Raw genomic sequence first — 17,038 nt, forward strand, 5'->3', positions numbered from 1 at the left:
CCTCCGTGTCTGCAGCATCCTGCCGTGCTCAGCAGGAGCCACGTTCCCCGTGTCCCTCCTCTCTGCTCCACCAAAGCTCCTCAGGCAGAAAGTGGGGAATATTAGCACAAAAGTGTTCTCCTCCCCAGCCTGGCTGCATGGGGCTGGTCTCACGGACTCTCCTGGCTCCTAAAAATCTCTCTGTGACCAAATACATTTCCACTTCTGTCCTGAAGTGATTAAGATCAACCCCTTGCAGCTGAAAGAGCTTCATACATGGAAATGATTCTTGTGCACAGAGCCAGGCAGAGCTTCTCTTTTCCAGGTTATCCTTCAGACTAAATGTCCTTGGCATTCAGGATGTCCAGCAGAAGGTCTCACCCTGGTTTTTCAGGTGCTACCTTGCCACCAGAGCCTCCAGCTGTTCAAAGGGCAGCCTTGGAGAGCAGGTAGCCCTTCTCCTGGGACAGGCACCCTCCTTGGGAGGCCTCGTGTCTCCAGCTGGAGAAATCAGCCAGGACGTAACTAACTCCCAATCAGCTCCAGCAGGAATGGATCTCCAGTTACTCTGCTATGAAAATAATGAATCATGGTCAAAAAAAGCCTGGCAATGGGCAAGAGACAGACACAGGCACGAGTCTCCTGTAACCTGTTCCACTCCTGATGAGGATGTGTATTCTCTGCAGCAGATTTCAAAAAACCCCAAGCCCATTATGAGGAACAATCAGCAGCAGATTTTAATAGATGCATTTTGCACTCAGCTGTCACCATCTGTGTTTCCCCATTAGAAATGCAGAATGAACGAGCTGCACAATTACAGCTGGGAGGGTCTGGGAGGCCCAGCACGGCTCTGAGTGCAGCCAGCCCTCCTCTCCTCCTCCTGGGGAAATCCTGTCTCTCCAGCACGGCCAGTTGCAGCTGGGACTAGTGCTTGTGCAGATCCTGCCCCCACCCCATGCACCAGGAGGGTGTTCCCAGGCGTGGGGCATCGTCCTGTGTCTGGCCTGGTCAGAGGTGTGCAGGCTGTGGGGACCCCGGGTTGGGGCACAGGGGACCCCAGCCCCAGGTTGTCACCCAGAAATGGTGCATGATGGCATGAGGCACTTCCAAAGGACAGGCTGGGGGTGCTGCTGAGTGCCCCAGACCTCACAGGGCTCCTGCTCACACTCCCACAGGCTGGTGAAGGCACAAAGCAGGAATTGAGGCTGCCCAGAGGAAGCTGTGCCTTTCCCTCCAGCCTTTCCCTGCCTCCAGGAAGGTCTGAAGGGCACCTAAGGGCACCCTGCCCAGCCCCTGTGTGGTCGCCTGTGGGCATCCAGACCTGCACTGAGCTGCCAGGGGAGGATGGGATGTGTGGGGCTGCTTGGTCTCTCTGCCTGGGGTGGGAGACTTCAGCTGGGGAGAGAGGAATGACAGAACTGTGAGGAATGAGACAACTCTTTGTAGAAATTAAAACAATTTATTAAAACAGAAAAATTGAAAAATTGCAAAAAACTAACAAAATATAAAAATTTGGGATCCAAGTGGCTCAAGAGGTATGCCCCAGGAGCGCAGGGATTCAGGAGCTTTTGGCTTAAGGCAGCTCTGAACCTCAGGTAGAGAAAAAAAACAAACTTGCAGTTTAGGCTGGTCAAAAAGAAATCTATTTCTAAAAGCCCCTAGAAAGGGGTAGGTTTCTCCAGCACTGCTTTAGCAAGCTGGAGAGGAAGGGAGACTGAGAAAGGCGTGTCTGCTTTTCTCCCTTTTATAGCTTTTGCTCCGCCCACAGTCTGCCCACAGCCCACCCCTTTGGTTCAAGGTGATTGGTGCTCTCCCTTTGACAGACCATCTCCGTCCACCAATGGCTCCTCCTGGTCAGAGGGGTGATATTAGTTGAGATAAGGGTCAGGTGCTTACGGGGGCTGGGCTGTTTGTTGCAACTGGGGTTTTTTAAAATCTGCCTTGAAACCAAGATACAAGTAAAACATAAAAAAATACATCCAACACATCTTAAAACACTTGTAAAGGTATACAGTAAACACAGGAAGACCATAAAAACTTGATTAGTGTACCTGGACTGATGGATTGATTTAACATTCAATTTAAAAATGTTAAGCTCAGAATTAATTAAAGCACTTAATATGCAAAGACCAAGCACAAATAGGGATTTCATGTATGACAGAACCATGGAATATCCTGCGTTGGAAGGGACTCACGCGGTTCATCGAGTCCAACTCCGTACCCTGCACAGCAAACCCCAACAAATCCCACTCCATGGGGCAAAAAACCAGCCCCCAAAACAGCCCCAAAGCATGTCCAGAGGGAGAAGAGGAGAAGCAGCTGTGCCCAGACACAAAGTTGTTCCATCCCTGTGGGATTCTGTGGAGGGGCTGGGCGAGGAGAGGGCCCGAGCTGGAGGAACCTGGCAGGACGTGGGAATCCATGAGCTGGCAGGATAATTACTTTTTTAATCAAGTCTTTTCAAAACATCTAATTTTATTACTTTATTCTTCCATTTCAATAGCAGAACGATTAAGATGGAATCTTAAAGGAATTCTTCACAACAGTAATAATGTCTCTTATCGCAAGAGGCAGTCTCTGTCTGCTCCGTCCTGCAAATTCGCAGCATTTGAATATTAAATATATTCAATATATCAAAAAAATCCATTTCAGTCCAGAAAAATAATAAAGAAGAGGAAAAAAAAAATCCACATGCAACAGAAATTTTTCCCTCTTTCTGCTGAAAAAAATTGAAATTAACTATCTCCCAATTCTTTTCCCCTCCAAACCTCCTTCTCCAGGAGGGAGGCAGGAGAGACCTCCTGCTGCTGCCAGGCCAGGCACTGCCCCATCTGGAAAAGGAACCTTTCCAGAGCTCTGATCCTACAGAACCCACCCAGGATGTGCTGCTTGGTTTGGAGGAGCAGTGGGCTGAGCTGGTGACTCCCAACGTGGTGGCTTAGGAAGCACCTCTATCAGATTCTGAGGCTGATGCAGGGAGGGGGATGCCAGCCTGGTCCCCAGCACAGTTTTGGGATGCAGGGAGGAGGATGCCAGCCCTGATTCCCTGCATAGTTTTGGGATGCAGGGAGGAGGATGCCAGCCTGGTCCCCAGCACAGTTTTGGGATGCAGGGAGGAGGATGCCAGCCCTGATTCCCTGCATAGTTTTGGGATGCAGGAGGGAGGATGCCAGCCTAGTCCCCAGCACAGTTTTGGGATGCAGGGAGGAGGATGCCAGCCCTGATTCCCTGCATAGTTTTGGGATGCAGGGAGGAGGATGCCAGCCCCGCTCCCCAGCATTGCTTTGGGACCCCAGCTGGGCTGCTGTTGCCATGTCAATACTTGACTTGATCACAAGAAGAGACAGTGTAATCTAAATTTGGGGGCCATCAGTGTGGTCTGGAGTAACGCAGGCTGTGTTTGCATCCTTGTTTTTTCCAGGAGAGCAAACGGTGAAAGAAAAACTCGTGGTGCAAGTGGACAGGGGAGGGGAGTGACAGTGGCAGGAATGTGTTTGCAGTGTGATTTCGGGTTGTTTGTGACAGGTCAGAGCTAAACTTACCTTTCAGAGCTCGGGCTGGAAAAGGAAAAACCCCAAAGCCTTGTTTTGAGAAAGTGCCCACGGAAATAAGATAAAATGTTGGAGATAAACACAGATGACCCTGAGCTACTGTCTCATTCCAAAAGCATGCATGTAATTTCCTAACTTGTTTTGCTTTGCTTTGCTTTCTAAAGGAAAGAGGTAAAAACAAATTCTACTGTGTCAAACATCCTTTGGATGATTTCCCTTCCTGCCCTGATTCTGTCTGGATCTGCAGCAGGAGCTGCTGTGTAGCAGTCCCAGGCCTTCCCTGGGACAAAGCCCATGTCTCCATCAAAAGGAGGTGGGGAACAGCACCAGAGTGATCAGCAGTGCTTGTTTGCCTTATTGTCCTATTGTAATAATTAAAACTTCCTTATAACAGCCATAAATAGATAATTTTCTTCCCTTATAACCATTTCCTCACTTTTTCTCTCCATGGCTATCCCAGTGACTCGGGCTGTCAGTGGGTGCTTCAGAGGTGTCTGGGGCCTCTCCTGTGCTTTTCCTTCAGCACTGCTGCTCCATGCAAATCCCAGGGAAGCTGGGCACTGCCCTCCCACATCCATCCTGCAGGCCAGGCCTGCTTTTGGTACCCACCACTGGCAAGCTGCCTTCAGGAGCCAGTTCTGCCATCAACATCCTCTCATGAGACCATGGAGCAGCCCAGGGGAGCCCTCACCCCCTGGTAGAACTGACTCCAGAGGTCTGATGGACACTTCCATCCCAAGCCTCGGTGATGTGTGATGGGAAACAGCACCTGAGGGATCAGTAGTGATTTGGACACTTGTCCCTTGTGATTTCACACCCCTGGGTCATCCCCTGGCCTGGGGCATATCCCTGCACCAGCCCCTGCCAGCACCCAGCCAGGGGACTGCTCGCTGCAGGTCTGGCAAATGAACCTCAGAGCCCTTTGCAGAGCACAGGAGTATCCAGCTGTTTCAAATTAACCTGGATTGAGGATCTAAGGCTCTGGAAGGGTGAAGGATGGCATAGGTGTTGGACTGCAGGAGCAATCCTCAGGAAAACCGAGCTTATTCCTGTGGTGTCCCATAAGTTAATTTGCATGGTTTTTCTATGCCTCGGTTTCCCCATGAGCAGAATGGCATTTCCAATGATCCCTGAGGTACCACTTCCCTGGATTGCCTGCAAAAGCAGCTGTGGGGAGCCTGGGGGTGCACATCTGTTGGTCATCAGCCTCCCAAACTCTTCCCCACACACACCGAGATCTTTCGGGTCATGATGTTTTGATAAGAACCTCTCCCCTTCCAGCAGGTAACACAGCAAGCTGCCTTCAACAGCATTTTTTTCCTAAGGTGAGCCCTGGGTTTGGCTCAGTTACCCAATGACAAATCTCTAATGGTTTCCCCTCTGCATCAATACTCCTTCAGATGAGTGATTTTAAATTGATGTCTCTCTCTAATAGACTTCCTCAGTCTCCCCTCATATGAGCTGCCTGAGCTGCTGGTTAGAGATTAAAATCTACTCGAGCCTGCCCAGCAGCAGTTCATCAATGACAGTTGTTTCATTAGTTGATGCAAATCCACTTAAAATAAATTCTAATTAAACCAGAAACTGAAATCATACATTTTTGGAACACCCCTATGCTGGTGACACGCTCTGCTCTGCTCTGCTTGGCCCTTCCAGACCTGTTATTACTCAGTCCCTCGCCTTGTCTCTGGTGATGTATCAGGCAACAACAAATAAATAGTGTTTTCATTAAAGTCTTTGCCAATCCACCAGCAGATTGAATTATTTGTCCCTCAAGGTGCACATGAATGAGAGGGGAAAAGACAGCAAAGGGAAGAGAGCAGTGTGCTCCTGTCTTGACCAAGCTGGAGCCAGGGTTCATCCTCTCTTTTCCCGGTTGGGATGCCTGGAAAAGGGATTTCAAGGAATGGGGGCCCTCTGGGAGCTGCCTGCAGTGGCGAGGGGTAGCCAGGAGGGTGTTTGGTGCTGGCACCTTTCCTGTGCTGGCTCCTTCCCCAGGGAGGGTGTGGCAGCTCCCAAGGGCTTGTTGCCTGGAGCCAAGGAAGTCTTTGCAAATAGAAATCTTAGTTTCTCTCACAAAGATGCAGGCTTGGGGCAGTACAGTAAGTAGAAATATAAAAAAGTCCAACCCCCAGGAGGAAAACCAGGTCTTGTCACTCAGATGGGCAGGTGTTCCCAACCCCCAGGAGATGCTGCAGGGATTGGACTGGGGGCCACTTCCAGCAGCACGCCCAAGTATCTGCCATCATCAGGAATTCCCTGGGACAGGCTGCCCAGGGAAGTGGTGGAGTCACTATCCCTGTAGGTGTTCAAAAACCAGGGAGGTGTGGGACTTACTGACATGGGCTAGTGGTGGGCTTGGCAGTGCTGGGTCGATGGTTGGACTGGATGATGTTGGGGGTCTTTTCCAAGCGTAATGATCCTGTGATTCTACATTTCCTCCTGTTGGTCGAGTTGTTGGTAGCACACAAGTGAAAGGCAGCACTGGAGCCTGCAACCCATGCAAAGACTTGGGCACCTCTGCAGTGGTGGTGGGATACCTCCAAAGGGGCTCAGGATGTGCCTGCTGCCTATCCCGGATCCCAGCTGCCCTCCCAGGGACCCCCCAGCCCTATCCCAGTGCCCACTCCCATTTGGGATGCACCAGATGCCCTGGGAGCAGCTACAGCCAGTGGCTTGGTGGCCACAGGGCGTCACACAGGGTTTAGCAAACAGGTCACAGGCAAAGAACTCGGTGCTGCCAGAGCGGTGGCACCGGTGCCTGGTGGCAGGGATGGCAGTGTGGGTCCCCACTCCTGTCTCTTTCCTCCCCCATTGTCTCCACTCCTCCTGCCCCTTGGCTCCCAGGCCAGCCCCAAGCTCCTCACTCCACCCCTGCTCCGTGCAGTGCAGCACCAAGGAGCTGGGACACCAGTACATGTTTTTTTTAGGCCGAGTTCCCGCAGCACACGATTTCAGAAATGCAAATGGGCCTGCTTGCAGATTTTCAGGCAGGTGCCAGGGAAGGAGAGAGACAGAGAGGGATGCTCTGATTTTATCAAAATCAGTTTTCCTGCCCAGGGGAGGATGGAAAGCAGCTACTCAGTCTCAGAAAGATGATTCTATTTAAACCACAGGATCATGTTGTAGCTACTTCTTATTTACCAGACTGGAAAGTTACATTAAGGAGTTATCACTTATCTTGCAGGGGAACAGATTAAGAGTGAAGGACCATTCCCTGGTTTGCATAGAGCTGCACTTCCCAGGTTAGTAAAAAGACAATTGATGTAGCAGTTCAGGAAGAAATATGATTTTCATTACGATACGCAGGCATCAGGGATTGTATTCTAATGGTCCCCTGTCACCAGTGAAGAGCAAAATGGCCTGTGACCACTGTAATGGAAAAAAGCTTTCCGTGGTATTTTGCATAGCAGGGAGGGAGCTTTGTGTTTGGGGTTGGGGTTTTTTTTTTGGCTTGTAACCTCCTGGTGGCAGCATTAAAGGGAAGAGCACCTGCTCTTTCTAAATAAAGAATTTGGGGCCCCACGGTGAGAAATTTTCTCCCCACTCATGGCAGAATATTTGTATTTGAAGTGAACTTTTAGGTTATCTAGGAGGTAAAACAGCAGGCTGCGTTTTCAGCCTCTCCTCACACATCTTTCTTTGGGCAGCTGAAATAGGAAGGTTTTATGGAGCTCCCTCATGGTAGCACTCTTTTTTGGAGTCCATTCAAGCTTTTTTTGGAGCCAGTGGGCTTGAGGCTGTAGGAAAACACCCAAGAGCAAAAAATGCTGGTTGGGATTTAACCTGCAGAACCTGTCTGGTTCACAGGGATTGCATCCAAGCTACATGAGCACCATGACCAGCCCCAGATCCTCCAATGCCCCTTTCCTCTTCTTTTCCCACAATGTTCAGTTACTTAATGGAGGGGAAAAGTGTGAGTGGACACTTCACCAAAAGCAGAGCTGTGTTTCATCACAAAGTGGGATCCTCCATCCCAATATTCTTGCCTCACTGGCTGGGAACCAGAACCAGCCAGGCAAGAGGCAGGAACACACATACAGCTCACCCCACCCATGTGAACCAATAGCAAGATGGGAATATCGGCTATTTCACACAAATTATTCAGGAACAATTCCCAGAGGGAGGAAAAAAAAATCCAACCCCCATTTTTGAATTCTAGAAATTCTTAATAATTGATAAATTAAAGGATTTCACTCTGAGCTTCAGCGCAACAGGGAGGACGTGGGGGATGTAGCAGTAAGTGATGTGCTGTGATTTTTCTCTCCTGTTTAATTACTTGACTGCTGTAAAAAGCAAACCAAGTTTCAAAGGTAACTCAAATTCCCCCATCACTAAACAGCACAGAGCCCTTCCCATCCTGTGAACTTCCAGACAGCTGGGCTGAGCAGCTTTCCTTTAAACCCACCTAAGTTAAAGACAAACAATTTAGGTCCATTGATCTGTAGCTGCGGAGCCTCCTGTTTAAACTTGGGGAAATGGAAGGAGCATAAAGCGAGTGCATAGGATTTTCTTTGCATTGCTTAGATTAAAGGACATCAGGATGAGTGGTTTGTGTGATGATCAAAAGATTCAACACACTCTGCACCTGTCACAGGTACGAGCTCAATTCCTTATGGATAAAAACAGAGTGGAGCTGGCAGAGCATGAGAGACTTACAGGAAGGGATGTGCAGGGAGTACATTTAAAGCAGGCTGCATGAATACAGGATTGAATGTTAGTATTGGAGGATAAAATGTTAATTTTGCTTAATTCAGCTGTTTCTAGCATAGAGTTCCTGTTGATCAGAGTGCTCCCTACCAGATAAAGACGGTGATAGGGAATTGTCTTCATAGGAATATGAGAAAGTTTCTAAATAGAGATCTGGAAAAAAATAAAACCAGTAAGTGGCTGAATTGATTAACATTTGCAGCCAGGCCCCATTGCCTGGCTGGGATGGAGAATATGGGAAATTCCTCTAAATTTGCTGTTTTACTCTTCCTCCAGAGGGTCTGACTTGCCCATGGGAATGTAGAGTGTCTCCACTTTCACCAGTCCTAAAACCAGACTGGAAATCTGGAGACTGCTGGGACATGAACAGGGCTGATTGGGCCCTCTCCAGGTGCATTTCCATGGTCAGAGACTGTTATTCCATGAGAGCTGAACTCAGCTGGAGGGATTGCATGTTCCTTTAGGCCCCTTTTTTACAGTTTTTACCAATGCAACTCGCTCATGGCCCAGCAGCCACCTGCAGAGCCCAAGCAGATCTTTGATGCTCAGGTTTTCCCACTGTTGCATCTCCAAGAAGCCTCCAGCTGAGGAGTGTTCCACGCAGGGAAGAGAGGATCCTGAGTAAAGGATGCTGCTTCTGGAAGGGAAAATCAAGCTGGGTGATGCAGCACTGGATCCACCAGTCTTGCCACAGGGCTTTAGCTGCCATCTGCCAGGATTCGGCACAGCTGGAGCCTGAAATCTTCACAGATTCCTTCTGCGGGGAAAAAAGCCATGAGAAGTCAACCTCTCTGAAAAAGACTCCTTTGTTAAGTGATCTCCTAATGCTGGATTTCCATTTCTGCATGCTCACGGCAAGTTAAAAGCAAATATATTAAGTATAACCATTAGGCAATTAAACAATGCCCGGCTCAGGATGGAAAGCGGCAGGATGCCAAGGAGCAGGCAGTTGGGTGATGCTGATTTGGTGATACATTGCATTTTACACTAATCCCTTCTCATTACATGTGTCACATCAGTGTCCCTGGGCTGCCATATCCCTGCTCCCCACGTGCATCAAAAGGCACAAGCAGAGAGGAGGAAAAAAAGCTGGCACGGGGCAGGTGCAGTGCTTTGCTCTCAGGCTGTGGCCACCGGTTTCCTTTTCTACCCAAGGACACTAAAATCAGCTCCAAAGATTTTTGTTTCTGTAGGAATTAACTCCTTGACTTTCAAATCCTTTCTTGGGCTAAAAATCCAGCTTAAAAACGGGGAGATTCAAGGAGGAAGGTGCAGAAAGGGGCTGCGTGGGACAACAGGCAGGAGACAGAGGTCTCAGGCTGACCTGGCATCCCATGGATGAGGCAGTGCAGATGTGCTCCTTTCACCTGCATGGACCATCCCCTGTCATTGCCACACTGTGCTGAATCCCCCCTGCTTGGGGGAGCCAGGAGGATGTGCAGGCAGTGCCCACACCTGGATTTTCAAACTGTCCACGTTGCCAAGTTATCCAGAAAAGTAAATGGCTCAGTGACAGCTTCTGGAAAACCCAGCACCAGCCTTGGAGGAGACTGTGGATGTTAAGAAGTCCAACTCTTTGACCAGAGATCTGAAGTACCCCAGGAAACCAAAGAGTATGCCCTGAATGTCACTTGTCTCTCCAAGTATCTGCTAAGCTGGGTCTAAATTTCCTCTGGCAGCCAGTCAGCTTTTGTACCCCTGCTTTGATCATTGCTGCTTCCACTGAGCCAGCCCCGTCCAACCTGGCCTTGGACACTTCCAGGGATCCAGGGGCAGCCACAGCTTCTCTGAGCACCCTGTGCCAGGGCCTGCCCACCCTCACAGGGAAGGATTCCTTCTGCATATCTAATTAAATTTCCCTTCTTTCAGTTTGAATTGTTCTGATTTCACCAAGTGCTTCACTGAAGAAACAAATTCCAGGCAGGGATTCTTCCTCTGGTTGGTCGCTGACGCACGACTCCAACTTGGGAGCGTTTGACAATCTGACCAAGCATCCCTCCTTCCCAACACTCCATGTCCAAGGCCAGGTTGGACAGGGCTTGGAGCACCCTGGGATACTGGAAGGTGTCCCTGCCCGTGGCAGGGGGTGGAATGAGATGAGCTTTAAGGTCCCTTCTCCCCCCAGCCATTTGGTGATTCTGTGACACAGAAACAGCCACTGTTCTGCCCAAGTGTGACACTGAGCTGGCAGGTGGGCAGGTACCACGGGTACCCCTCACTCATCCCTGGGAAATAAAGCCATCCCAGTGCTGAGCTTGGAAAGGGTTATTCTTCATAGAGGAAAAAGAATATTTAAGACTGCAAAACTTCTTTTGACAGGGTTGTCTTTTAATTACCCTGTGGAATGATAAAATCCCAGCACTGAAAATGTGTCTTTACAAATCTCTAGCTGGAGTAATTAGTCCCGTGCCTGGCTCTCCTGAGAGATTATTGCTGCCTTCTTTTCAGATTACTTACCCAAATAGAAGTGGAATCATTGCTATGTTTGACAGTGAGATATAAAATATCAGATAAAGCTGTTAAAATACTGTTTCACACGCTGCGTTTCTGCAGAGTAAGGAAGCATCTGCTCTCTCGGTATCAGCAGCAGAGCTGAGCAGAAAATTCGCAGCTGAGGGCTGAGAAGATGAATCTCACTTCTTTTTTTTTTTTTTTTCTTTTGTTCCTGGTCGTTCCTAGACAGATCCAAGTAATCAAGAATTGAGTTGTTATTCAAATACTGAATAATGTTTGCACCTGTGTCCATTTTAAGGCTTGAATGTGTTGGTGGGGTTTTGGGTCTGGTGAGCCCCTGTTCTGTCTGAGGAACTCAGCTGGAATGTTTGTGTGACAAAGGCAAAGGGGTAGCACTGAACCCTGCAAAATCCAAGTCTTGTGACACCAGGGAGTGATTTCAGGTGGAAACCTCTGTAAAGTCCCAATGCAGAGATACTTACAGGGGACGCAAATGCAGGTAACATTCCTCCTGTTAGATCCTTAATGGATACACTCGGAAGCTTCTCAGTAGATATGGCACAGATCTGCAGGGAAATGTGCCTCAAAGAAGTTACAGTTGCTATTTATTACTTTCTAGGGAAAGAAAAAAATCTTTCTTTGGGAATTAAAGTGCTTCCTACATTATGTCAGGCTGCTAAACTCACAGTGCTCAAAAACACATTAGAGACAATCCTCATCAGTGCCTGAGCTGTCGTGCAGATCACATCCTGGTTATTTCCTTCTTTTCTTACCTGCAGGACAGATTTCTGCCCACGGAAGGGTGTTTCCAGGCCTGGTGCAGGTGATGTTCTGGCTGCAGGGGCAGGGTGTGCACTGTCCAGGGAGCAGCTCCCTCAGGGAAGGAGCATCCCAGCCTTGCTTCTTCAGTAGTCTGTTTCCTGCCGTCTCAAATAAATGTTTTTGTGTCATTCTCACTCCTCCCAAGGCAGCTTTTGTGTCTCACTGACTTCTGATGTAACTCAGCATCGCAGTGGAGACATTCCCTGGGTCAGCAGAGAGGCAAGGAGAGCTCAGGAGCTCAGTGGGATGAGGAACCACCAACTATCTTGTGTCCAGGGAAATTGAAACCATCCTAATGCCTTCCAAGAACAAATTTTACAGGTCAAAAGTCTGCTCTGAAGGCCTCCAGCCTAGCCTATACACTGCAGTTGGTCCAACTGCAGCAAGTTCCTCAGGACCTTCCTCACTGCAGTCCCAAAGACCTCTGGAAACAGAGACCCCCCAGTTTCTCTGAGCCTTGGTTTCAGTGTTTCACCACCATGGAGTGATGTAATTACTTTTATAGCTAAGCAGGACTTCCCTGGTGCCTCTCATCCTCCCACTGTGTGCCTTTGGGAAGAGCCTGACCCATCTTCCATGTACCTTCTCACCTGTCAGCAATGAAACCTCCCCTCGCCCTCTCTCTGGGCTGAACAGACCCAGCTCTGCCCCTCAGCCTCCCTCCACCTGTCCCGTGCTCCAGCCCTGGACACCTTGGCATGCCTCACCAGACCCTGTCCAAGGACAGCACCCTCCTCGTCCTAGGGAATCCCAAACCAGGCACAATATGAGATACAGCTGTTTTCCCACACTGGGACTCAGACTAGGGCTGTCTGGGTGAAAACCGGGAATGTTGGCCAGGTGGGAGCACAGACACCTCCAACACCTGCCTGCCTCCGGACCTGCTCCTGGGATCAGAGACTGACAACAGCCCCAGCATTCCCCCAGCCCTTCCTGGTGCTTCCCACAGCCTGGAGTGGGGAAACACAGCCATGTGAAAAAGGCAGTGGCTCGAGCTCCTCGATCCAGGTGGGCTCTGCTGGGATGCTCCCTCAGAGCTCACGGTGGCACAGGCAGAGACCACACGAGCCAGTCCCACGGGTTTGCTTCATTAAGGATCGTGGTCCCAAGGATCTGCCCACCCCTGTGCTCTGGCACTCGTGTCCCCAGCGCTGCTGCAGAGCCCCAGGCAAGGTCACCCACGGGGCCACGCTGCATCATTGGTGATAATTGGCGGCAGGCTCTAATCCCAGCCGGCACGAAGGCAAGAGCACGAGCTGCGTCCCTTTATTGCATTTGATTACGCTTTTTTGTTTTTGCATGATTCCCTGCAGTAAGTAGCTCATAATTAACAGCGGATGAATAACATTTCTGCCACTCTGCGTATTAAGTTTTCTCACAACAAATGAAAACATAATTGCCATTACACAGCGCCCTTATCGGAGCGAGCACGCCGCCGTGGGGATGAGGGAGATTTACTGATAGGCACAACTTCCACAGCTACTTAGGGACGAGAACAAAACGCTGGTGGCTGATGGGCTGGAGCTGCTGGGCGCACTGATCCAGCTTCCTGCAGCATCTCCTGGCAGTCCTCTCCACAGGCTCACTGCCAGGACCTCAGGAACAGCTCGTGGGCTCTGCAGCAGAGGAATCTGAGAATCACAGCATGCTTTGGATTGGAGGGACCTTAAAGAGCATCTCATTCCAGCCCCTGCCATGGGCAGAGACACCTCCCACTAGCCCAGGCTGCTCCAAACCCCTTCCAACCTGGCCTTGGACACTCCCAGGGATCCAGGGGCAGCCACAGCTCCTCTGGGCACCCTGTGCCAGGGCCTCCCCACCCTTCACCTTCTGCTGCTGTTTCTGCTACAAAGCCTTTTTGGAAAGGCTGGTCTTGTATTTATCCTTTCTTTTTTCCCTTTTCTTTTTGTTTTTTTATCCTCCTTCAGTAGGTTCAGGTAAAATAGAGACTCTTCAACCATATCAGTGCTGCTCTGCCCAAATCTTGAGTCTTTCCATTTGTACAGTGATAGTTTGCCCCCAGAGGGAACAACCTGGAGGATCTCTCCTTGCTGTTCTGTTTTGCTCATGTAAAAGTCCCAGCTTCACAGTCACTCTCATAATGCTGGTGAAATATCACAGACAACATCTTTAGGGAGGATAGAATGGCCAGTTGCTTCATGAGTTGCCTCCCAACATCTTACCTGATCTCTTTGAATGTGAATTTTCATCACAGGATAGGAGAAATAATGACTTTCTGAGGACAGGCCATGTCCTGGCTGTAATTCCCAAGCAAACGGGAGCACAGAGTACAGGCAAGGCAGAAATGCTGAACTGCACTGATGGCTTTCAGGAAAGAACTTCCTCACCCATGTGCTGGGTGTAATTAGCACTCATTAGAGCTACTTATTACACAGAGGCCCTGCCAGGGTTTCTGCTGGGCACTGAGGAAATCCATGGAGAGAAACTCCCTGCTCCCAAGCCTCAATATCTGGAAGCAAATCTCTAAAGGGCAAGGAATTAAATTAGTTCTGAGGTGCAGATTGATCACCTTGCCCAAGGGATGCACAGTGGAGTTTCCTGCATATGTGGAGGGCAGGACCTGGTGTGACAGGGGCTCCTCTGCTCCAGTCCTCTTCCATAGAGAATCACAGAATCACTGAGGCTGGAAGAGACCTCCAAGATCACCGAGTCCAAGCTGTGCCTGATCCCCCACCTCATCACCCAGACCAGAGCACTGAGTACCCAACAGATTGATCACTAGGCCAGGTATTTTCCTACACCCAGGCTAAAAGATATTCCTTTTCCCAAGGAATATACATCCAATACACATCCAAAACTGGGGTCTGCTATCTCCCCACTGGAGCAGTGATGCTGGAGGTCCCACACTAACAGGGCACCCGTGTCCCACCACCCTGCAAGTGAGCCCCCACCACCACGCTCTGCATTCAGGGCTCCCTGATCCTGGACATCCAGAAAAATAACTATTTAACCTCTTGGAGGCTTTGTTAGAATCCTGTTGCCATCTCCCAAACAACCCCAGCTGCAGGCTTATCTACTCACAGGTTTTAGAAAAGCTGGATGAGAAACAAACAGAAAGTTATAGAAACAAACCTGTTTCTCAGCACATTACTCCAGAGTGGCTGTATCTACTCAGGGATGCCCTGTGTAACTACACCAGCCCTGGAGTTACAACCACTCTGTGTTTGGACAGCTCCTGCCAGACCCTCCCAAAACCCATTTCATTTTTATTTGTCAACCACAAGCGATGAGCTGGAATCCAAAGACAACACAAGTGAAAACCGTTCCTCCCAAAGGGATTTACAGCCTTTAAAAGATTTAAGGCAGGCCTTCCAAAACGCTCCCAGGGCTTGGAGCTGGACAGTTTGCTCCTCACACAAACTTTGGGGATTCACACGCTGTTTTCAGAGTGGCCAAGGCCAGGGAGAAGCAAAGAGAGAGGTGAATCTTTGGTGGCAGTCTGTCAAATGATGTAGGGGCACACCCTGTCCCCAGCAATTTGCATGTAGATGTCACCAAAAGGCTGTCACCACCATCAGCAATGTAACAGTCTCAGGTTATGTCACAATAAAGTGCTTTTCCTAATTAAAAAAAATAGCCCCCTGTGTTTTTTGAATGCTACAAGACTACCTAAAAAGCCAGAAGTGAACAAGAAGACATCCAAGACCTTTTGAAAATGAAGAATTCTCTTGATAAATGCATCTCTTAATGAAATACAAGCAATTAAGCTAAAAGCCCTATCAAATACTTCTTGTCACTCCACACATCGACATTTAATTGACTTTTTTTTCCCATCCCTGGTCCTTTTTCCCTGATAAACAAATTCTTTCACAAAGGATCGGGTTTCACTAACCCAGAAACCAGATGATAGTCAATCAACTAATTGACACAACAAAGACTTTTATATGAAAAAAAAAATTGTCTAATTAAAGCTGAAATGAAATTTAACGATACACAGACGTCCTATAATAATGAACAGTCTTCTTGTATTAATTACTTGGGGTTTAACCCTTTCCCTTCTGGTCACTGAAATCATGAGGAGGAAGGAGGCAGAGGCAGTGCTGAAGGTGCTGTGTTCATCCAAGAGTTTGCAGAGTTCCTGATGGAGCAGAGAGTGCCTGGATGACCCAAAGTCTCCTTGGCTGCTTGGGTTAAATCACTTTGTGCCATTGTCACCTCTTTTTCTTCTTCCCTGCCTGCTGAAGGGTTCAAAGGAGCTGCCCCCCCTGCCTGCCCTGTGGTGCTCAGACCTGTGAGAGTCCCAGAGAGACGACAGAGAGTGTTCAGGATGGATGGAGGGATGGATGGATGGATGGATGGATGGATGGATGGATGGATGGATGGATGGATGGATGGATGGATGGAGGGATGGATGGATGGATGGATGGATGGAGGGATGGATGGATGGATGGATGGATGGATGGATGGAGGGATGGATAATGGATGGATGGATGGATGGATGGATGGATGGATGGAGGGATGGGGGATGGATGGAGGGATGGATGGATGGATGGAGGGATGGATGGATGGATGGAGGGATGGATGGAGGGATGGATGGATGGATGGATGGAGGGATGGATGGATGGATGGATGGATGGATGGATGGATGGATGGATGGATGGAGGGATGGGGGATGGATGGATGGATGGATGGATGGATGGATGGAGGGATGGATGGATGGATGGATGGATGGATGGATGGATGGATGGATGGAGGGATGGATGGGGGATGGAGGGATGGGGGATGGATGGAGGGATGGATGGATGGGCAGACTCTCCCCTCTCACTGCAAGGCATCAGAAGCCCTTGGGAGCTTCATTCAGCTCCAGCACCACAGAAAACATGCTCACAGAGAGACCCCAGTCGCAGCCCTGCCTTCAGTGTGAGCTTTGCTGAGCCTTTTGGCCAGACAACAGAGCCCATCTCCTCACTCAAAATTTACCAAACCATTGCAAACACTTGGGATTTTATCTCATGCTTAAAAGCTTTCCTGAATAAAGTTGAGCTTGAGTATGTGATTAAAATTCAGCAGGTGACCGAATGTTTTCTTGAATCAGGGCTTTGGTCGACCACAAACCTGAGCCAGCTCAGGAGAGAAACTGAAAACCTCTGTGTCTAAAGTGAAAAATGCAGAAGCTGAACACATAACGGGAAGCACAGCAGATACCTCATCCCTAAATCACCTCAAATCTTAAATATATTTGTAAAAACATGGAATCATAGATTGTCCTGAGCTGGAAGGGATCACCCAGCCCAGCTCCTGGCCCTGCACAGACACCCCAACAACCCCACCCTGGGCATCCCTGGCAGCGCTGTCCAAACGCTCCTGGAGCTCTGGCAGCCTCGGGGCCGTGCCCATTCCCTGGGGAGCCTGGGCACTGCCCAGCACCCTCTGGGGGAAGAACCTTTCTTTCCCTGATATCCAGCCTGACCCTCCCCTGGCACAGCTCCAGCCGTTCCCTCGGTGCTGTCCCTGTCACAGGGAGCCGAGATCGGAGCTGCCCCTCGGGAGGAGCTGCAGCC

Source organism: Aphelocoma coerulescens, chromosome 20 (assembly GCF_041296385.1).
Source record: "Aphelocoma coerulescens isolate FSJ_1873_10779 chromosome 20, UR_Acoe_1.0, whole genome shotgun sequence".
Taxonomy (NCBI): Eukaryota; Metazoa; Chordata; class Aves; order Passeriformes; family Corvidae; genus Aphelocoma; species Aphelocoma coerulescens.